An 8,174-nucleotide genomic window follows, 5' to 3' on the forward strand; every position below is an offset into this window, starting at 1 on the left:
GAAAACTTTTTCAGTGAGAAGATTTAATCTCGGTATGTTGAGAGCAGGAATTTGTAGCTGGACATTTATTGCCAAGTGAGTGTAGTAATTAATGGAAACTTTCTAAGTGAATATGTTGGTCAGAAAGCACCTTCCATAATGCACTGGTCACACTTTTCCAACATGTTCCTTCCCAGTTTTTATGTGAATGAACAACCCTTTGCCATCTCACCCATCTTGTGAAGATGCAGAATGTGTATCCTGCCATGGTTTTGCTACAGCAGAAGAGCTGTAATTCCAATCTCAAGAAGTAAAATCCTGGGGAAAAAAAACATTAGGGAAGCAAGGTTTCTAACCTAACTGTCAGCTCAGTACAAGCACATGTTGTTAATTAGCACTGCTGGCTAAGGAACCACCTTGTCAATGTGCAGCCTGAATAAACATAACACCATCCACCTCCTCGGATCCCTAATTCCAGTTATGACACAGGGCTGCTTGTTATCACATAACCCAGGAATATTCTTCCAACAAGGAGGTGGCTGACACAGGCCAATTTGTTATTGCCAGTCAGGATGAAACACATGCTGGAAGCAATGGGGAGATGATGACCAACTCCCTTTTTTTTCCCCTTGCTTGTGTCATTGGGAAAGAATTCCCGGGACACATCACCTGTGATGGAAGAGTCACAGTGCTCTGTAGTGTTCTGTGCATTGAACAGCCAGACACCAACCCCCCAAAAATATAGAAACAGTCTGGATGATTCAGTAAAAGTGGGGCTGGTGCCAGGACCCATCAGCACTCAATAAAATGGTGAGTCAGAATGTATCAGAATTGGACAAAAGCATTAAATTAAATGAAGAATAGAGTGTGGATATTGTAGGATAAGTCATTATGGATCATAGCAAAAGCTCCCTGTTCAAAAGTATCAAAATAGAGGGGGATAGACCAGGTCTGCCTCCAGTCCACAGGGTAAAATAATTCGCCACTTAAAAATAATTCTCAAGTACGATGGGATGCAAAATATTGGTTGCAATCCCTAGGAGTGGTGAGGAGGAAAAGGAGGAAACCATCATTGTGGAAGAAGACAGTGAAAAGCCTCAGGAATCTGTCATGCAGGCAGAAAAACAAGATAACTCAGCCTTCCATATCTTGAAACTTATTTTCAGTTTCAGGAATATGTATGGATAAAAACACCAAACTGAAGAGGAATTAGCACTTTGTGAAAAGAAGTAAAGAACCCCTCCACGATATTAAGAAGAAAAAAAAAAAAAAAAAAGAGGAACCTTCTCAAATAATATAATCAGAGGACTACTGAAAAAGAGTTGTTTTCACTCCAGGGAAATCAAAAGTTATAGTCAAAACTAGGCCAAATTTCTGGGCTTAATATGATGTAGTGCTCTTTCTAGTAGCTGTAAAAATTTATCAAATATTTTTAGACCAAAAGTATTGGAAAAAACAAAGTGAAAAATGCATATTCCTCTTAAAATTGTTTGGAAGTCCATGTTAAAGGTCAAGACCCTGTTGTGCTGTTCAACCACTGCCCTTAATCCAAGGAAAAGAGGAAATGCAACCAAAGCTGGGTAGGAATGCCGATAGATCCCAGTAGATCTGTGCAGGAGGGTTTAGTGTGTTTATGAGTTTGGTGGTTTGGAAGTTATGATCTGTATTTCATTTTTATTCCTACATCATAAGTTTCTTGGCAGTGTAAAGGGCTTGTAAACCTCTTGTAAATATCTTGGAAACGTCCGGCCAGGGTGCAGGTAGCAATTAGGAGCTGGAAAGAAACATGTCAATTAACCTGGTAGCTTAGCATCAACCTCCAGGGAAAAAAAGAAACCCAAAACACACTAATAATTTCCATGATAGGTCAAAACTTTTGTAAAGAAGACAAACATTTTAGAAACACAGCTCTTCAAACACATAAAAAGCTGGCAGCCTTTACAATGTGTAAAAAATGGACTCAATGTGTAACTAAAGATACTGTAATTCTGGGATTATTTTGCGCTTTTTTCGTATATTTTGAGCTCCCATAATTCCAATTTACCTCTTTGAGGCACTGAATTTTCTGTGAACAGAAAAATGAGATCAAGAAGAGAACTTGGGCTTAAAGAGCAGGAAAAAAAATCCACCATTTGTTTTCCATGCACCTACCTGTGGTCAAAACAGCCAAGGGCTTGCTGAGGACTCTCATTCAGAAGCAGGTCCCTGGCAGTTGTGTAAATGTTAAACAAAACAGGGGCCATCTTTGCAACTCATAATGATCTAGAACTAATTGCTTTTAGGCAATAACTGGAACAGGAAATCAAATGCTGAGAGCTGGGGCAAAGGGCACCAACAAACTGCTGGCCAGATGGCAGGCACTGGGCTGGATCAATTAGTCCGGGCTGGAAGGGTTATTTTATATTTATCTAATATTTTTTTGTAGCCTTTCATGTCGTCAGAATGAAGATGTTTAAGCAGGTGGTTTACTTTTTGCCACTCTTCCATCCTTAAATGTCTCCTATTATGATGGAAAGCAGACTGAGAATGGCAGCTACTTAAAGTGAAAAAAGAAGGCTAAAATATTCACATCAAAATAAAAACAGATTTTCAAAGGTACTGAAAGTCCTATCAATTCCAGCAATACTAATTAGTGTGCTGGTGCTCTAGGATTAATTATTCCCTGGGCTCTATTTGCCACTATCTCAAAGGACAAACCTCAATGGTTGTTATTCCTCTTAAATATGGCACCCCAAGAGATAGCTACATCCATCTTCTAGAATAAAGCAGATTCTTAAAACTGCCTTTATTTCACAATTCATTGAAATTATCTTAAAAAAATCAGTTATGTTTAGCATCTATTAACCAGCTAGAGACACTAAAAATGAATCCATTTAAATATATGAAAGTGTGTGTGTGTGTTTATTTTCAGGACAAAAAAAAAAAAGGTTAAAGAGAAAACATTTTCCACTATATTTGGATTATAAACACCTAGAAGATGCTGTTTTAATGGGATCTTGCAGCCTGTCTCTACACTGGGAATTTGCAGCAATTCCACGGGAAGCTGACCCATCCAGTCAGTAGAGTGGATTACTACCCTCGTGGAGTGCTTGCTGATGCTCTGGCACACAAGTGCCACGTGTGCCTGCCACCATTGTCACCTGCTAAGAGCCTTTGATGTCCCTCTGCTTGCAGGGCGTCCCATTTTCCCAGCTCACTGAAACAGAAAGGGATCAATCCAGCACTTCTCAGGACACCTAAACACCACTGGCTGCCTGACTCAAACCTCTCAGCTGTGCCTTGGTGAGTAGATCAAGTCTGGAGGATTTCTACCTCCTTTTGGTTTCAAAGACATTTCCTTTCTCAGTATCTCACAAATCCGCTTGTTTGCCTTTCCTTGTTTCCCAGCATCCATATTTGCTGTGGTTACCACAAATCCATCTGGTGTGTTGCCATTCCACTGGCTGCTGTGTTTGTTGTTGTTGGTTTTTCCCCATAAGCTCCCTGTGATTATATTTTATTTTCCTGTCAGCGCCGTGATCCCATATTCACAAGGAAATTCAGAGACCACCAATATAAAGAACAAATTTTAACATTGTTTAGTAACAAACTAACTGAAATCTGAGGTGTGAGCCATGCTGAAATCCATCATCACTGGTATTGTCAATAATCTCTATGTATCAGCCTAGAGCCCTGCTGATGCATTTAGGTATTCACACATCTCCAGAACTTTCCAAGGCATGTATCTGATTTTTCCTGGCAATGATATAATAGTCTGATTTTCCAGTCCTGCTAGGCAGACAACATTTTAATTTCCTGCAAATTCAAGCTCTGGTTATTTAGGATTCCCTTCTTTCTCTGGAATTGGAACACATGAAATGACACCTATTGTATGAAGGTATCTCTTGGATCAGACATCTATATTTATACATGCAAACATCCAGCATGCTAATTAAGCACTTGACTAATTTAAAGAACATGTGACCAAGTCATACTGAGGGTTGACCCATTTAAAAGCTTAAGAGCTTCTGAATGTAACAACAGAACAAAATATGGCTGTGTTTAGCTTTAAATCTTTTTTTATGCAGAGTGAAACTTTAATGGGCAAAATGGGGTTCCAAAATTGAGGTTTTAGGAACTCTCACTGGGTAGATGTTTCAGACAATGCTTCTAATAACACAGAGAACAAATGAGAAAAAGAGAAAAACATTTGTGTGGGCACTCTGACTTGAAAGGAAATCAAATCTGCATTAACAAAAGAAAATTGTGTCTATGATGTGAAATTGTTTTAATGGCGTAGTTTTGAGGAGTAAAAACACAGAACTGAGGTATCCAGGGTGCTAAAGATGTTTGAATACCCCACTACATGAAAAGTCTTGCATTTCTTACTCTGTTTTTGTTTCTTCACTGATCTCATGGAGTAGATTGCAGCTGTCCTTCCAGCCCTAAACATGAAACACTTCATAATGATCATCACGAGTAGTTTAGGAAAAGCAATACATTATTAGAAACAATTAATATAGATTAATTAAATTCTATTTTTTTATTTAAAAAGGACTAGGTCAAGGACCACTGGCATTTACTAACCCCATAAGAACCTCAAAGGTTGAAGATAGCTGCTCCAAAATCACTGAAGTCATTCTCATCTATGGAGAATAAGAGAAGCAAAGAAAAACATGTTTGAAACATATAAATTGTTAATATTCCAACACACTTTTCTATATTTGAAGCAAATCTTTTTTTTTTTTTTTCCCTAGGAATTTAAATTGAGACCTTGTCCAAATAACTACAGCAGAGGAGGGTGAAAAATCACAAACAAGAAAGTAAAGTTTCCTATCTGCCTTTCCCTGATTCGCTGCTAGGTGATTTTTTCACATTTTCTGTGCATCTCAGTATGTCCAATGAGAGTCCAACGTGCTATTTCCCATAAAAGCCTGACTTTACTTCCCGCTTCCTTACCTTGTTGTCCTCTCAATGATCCTTTAAAGCCCACCTCTTCTGAAGATGTATTTCAGTGTTTTCCATGTTTTCCATTTGCTCTGGTGACTGAAAGCACAAAATTAAAAAGGCTACATACAATGCAAGTTACGGAGTGATAAACTTCTCATCAAAGCTGCAAAATGTGTTCAGACCTACCTGACAGACACAGAGGTCCCCAGTTTATCATTACCTCTCTCCTACTCCATCCCTTCTGCTCACCACAGAGGGTGGTGACCTTTCACAGCATGAACTTCATGGCTGTGTAATTGCCAGCTGGAGATAGAAAATTGCCCTGGGTGTTGTGTTTGGAATCAGCACAGACAGAATGTTCTGTTTATTGCATCAAAACTGACATTAATCTCTTGGTTCTATTCATAAATCTCTGGGGTTTTTTTTTCTAAAATAGAATAGCAACCTACTTCTGTCTGTAGTTGCCATACCTGGCCCTCAATCCTCTGTGATGTTATGCTTCTTTGGTGCTCTTTCCATGTTTTTTTCTGTGCCCTGATGTTTACACCAGGCAGGACAGCAGAAGGATGAGTGGAAAAGGTTCCCGAGGTACTACAAATACATAGATATGGGATATTTATAAAGGCCAATTAGAATTTCAGGTCTTGAGAAGAGATTCATAGTATTATTTCATAACTGGTTCACGTGCAGTAGCTGAATTTATTTTGTGACTGAAAACATACTCAGTAATATCAATTATATTTTTGTTATGTGAGCCTGAACCAGAGGTTTTATGTTTTTTCTGACCTTACTCCTTCTGGCACACGGTAGAAAATGTATCCAAGCCTCATCTCTAGATGCATAATTTGGATCCCCTGGAAGATACAAGTTTGAACATCTTTAGCAGAAGGTCAGTAAGCCTCCCAATCCTGTGACAAGTGTTCTCATCAATAATCACTTTAATTAGAAAGTGAGCATGCTCTTTCTTGTGCTTCTCTTTTCTGATCTCTTATTTTAAAAGTCATCTTTTCCCACGTGCTCTGTGCTGGAGATAAATGCTCTGGGTCTGCAGCAGAGGCCCTCAGAGCACTCAAATGTTGTAGGGAGCTTGGGAACATTTGTGACTTCGATTTAATCACAGAGGAAGTAAGGACGAAGGCAGCCAGAGAGGGCTGATAGATGTAGGATGAAAGCTTGGGGTACCTGTGGAACTTAACTAGCAAAGCAAGAGGCACTATTGACCTGCTACTCAACTAATTTCTAGATCCTTCCCTTGGGTGTAAATCACTGAGCTATGTGTAAACTTTATTTACAGCACAATCCTGTGTGACACTGACCCTGTGGTTTGTGTTTAGACTCACTTTAAATACAACAAAACACAAATGCTAAGCACTCTGTCTTTTAAGCTCCCCAAATGTTAATTAAGGGCGAAGTGTGGTTTGGATCATGCCTCAGAAAGTCATGTGGCAGCAGAGAACCAGTCTCCCCAGGTAAATAAAGGTGATTAATTTGGAATTGTTTGAAGTTTGTTTACTTAATGCAGATATATAACGGGAGGCAAATAAGGCACCACAGGAAACAAATATCAAGATAGAAGAGGGGAAAAAAGGAAATAAATGAGAATACCCACAGCCATACAACTGTGGAATTCAAACCAAAGTGCATTCACTGCTTTGTTTTTCCTGAAAAGACATAAAATTAGAGCAAGATGAGACAAAAGTATTTGTGTCTTTGAGCTATGCGTGTGACCTTTCTTATGAAATGCAGTCACTTGGTTTTAGTTAAGCTGAAGTGCAAACACTGTTTGCAATAGGTGCCACTGGTGTTGCCACCAGCTCCCCCCTGGGTTTTGGTTTGCGGTTTGCATATTTTCTTAGCCAATATTGAATCTCTTCTTGTTTGGTTGGTTGGTTTTTATACAGGCATAAGTGTAGACATATGCACATATATCCATTCCTCTAGCATAAATTTAAGGGTTCATAGGAAAGTAAAGAGAACTTTTCGGAAGTTACTCTTACTTTGAAACAATTTGTGAGTAATGAGTTTATCTAAACGTGTTGGCCTGCTTAAAATTTAAAGTGTTAAACTTTAAAGGAAAAGCAAACATTAACTGTTCATTAAAATGTTCACATTTCCCCTGATTTGCTGGTTAAGCAAACTGAAATAGCAATTATTGATTTTAAAAAAATTATATGGGCAATCCTAATATTAAATCTGTGTAGTCTGCTGAAGTATATTTTATATAGAAATATGAGAAACATAAGTGATCTTCCTTGCTCTTCTTTATGACACTGGTTATCACGTTGAAGCAGAAAAGCTTATGAGGCTTCAAGATATCAAAAGAAATGTCCCAATAAAGGGTGAAGCAGAAAAAAAAAAGGAGTTTGCTGTTCTTAATTCTGCAGAAAAGGAATAGAAGTAATGATATTCCCTGTATACAGTACAGACCTGAATTTGGGAGCTTTAACCCCCTAATCCATACTAACACATACTAGATAAGGCAATTGTCTACTTGAAATAACAAGTTAGACTATTCTTTCTATCTATTAAGAGAAAGAACATAGATATAATCTTGCAGATAAGGAGATTAAGATGGATTATATACGTTGTTCCAAGGTTTTACCTCAGAAATAGGAAAAATAACCAGCTGTTTGCTACTTTTATAACCCTTAGAACATGCATTAGGCACCAAGGTGATGACCTTCAAATACCTTCAAAAGTATTATCAAAACTACCGTTGTCATGTGTACTCATAATTTGTAAGCATAACCACGTAACTCAGAAGTGGGTGGTTTTTTAAGGCTAAAGATTCCAGTCACCAAAGAAATGCTCTTTACTATTGAGTGTGTATGACGAAACTTAGTGAACCACCTCTACCCCATTTCAGGCACCAATACCAGCAAGAGCCCGTACACAGTTATACATTAGATATGTGATTTTTGTAGTTATATACCGCTCGCTTTGATTTTGCAATTTACAAACGATTTTTTTTTCCCACCCAAACAAACCGTGCCTCAGGAACTCCTTGAGTACGTGCAGTTTTCACAGCGTTGAACCTGTAACTTCTTCTGCCACTAAACAACGCCCCCACCATCGGCAACTTTAGAAAGGTCCGGCATCTCAACAACAGGATTACAGCCGAAAAACCCCTGTCGCAGCCCCACATTAGTGAATTTCCTTGGAATTTCAAAGGAACGCGACAGCGAGAGGCCGGACTGTCCCCGCAGCGCGCGGAGTGGGCGCGACCTCCCGGCGCTGGATTGACGTACCTGTAAACCAATTAGAAC

The 8,174-nt window shown here is 38.8% G+C and overlaps 1 long non-coding RNA gene across 1 annotated transcript; it reads right to left on the minus strand.

Moving 5' to 3' along the window:
- Positions 1–4,193: 4,193 nt before the first annotated feature.
- Positions 4,194–8,105, minus strand: LOC136292057 (uncharacterized). The gene is made up of 4 exons (XR_010721828.1): positions 7,886–8,105; positions 4,918–5,004; positions 4,546–4,604; positions 4,194–4,403 (listed from the first exon to the last, which is right to left on the minus strand). It is a non-coding gene; the product is annotated as an uncharacterized lncRNA (long non-coding RNA).
- Positions 8,106–8,174: the final 69 nt, after the last annotated feature.

This window comes from Chamaea fasciata, unplaced genomic scaffold (assembly GCF_029207755.1).
Source record: "Chamaea fasciata isolate MVZ Bird 193981 ecotype frontalis unplaced genomic scaffold, bChaFas1.0.hap1 SCAF_7, whole genome shotgun sequence".
NCBI classification, from domain to species: domain Eukaryota; kingdom Metazoa; phylum Chordata; class Aves; order Passeriformes; family Sylviidae; genus Chamaea; species Chamaea fasciata.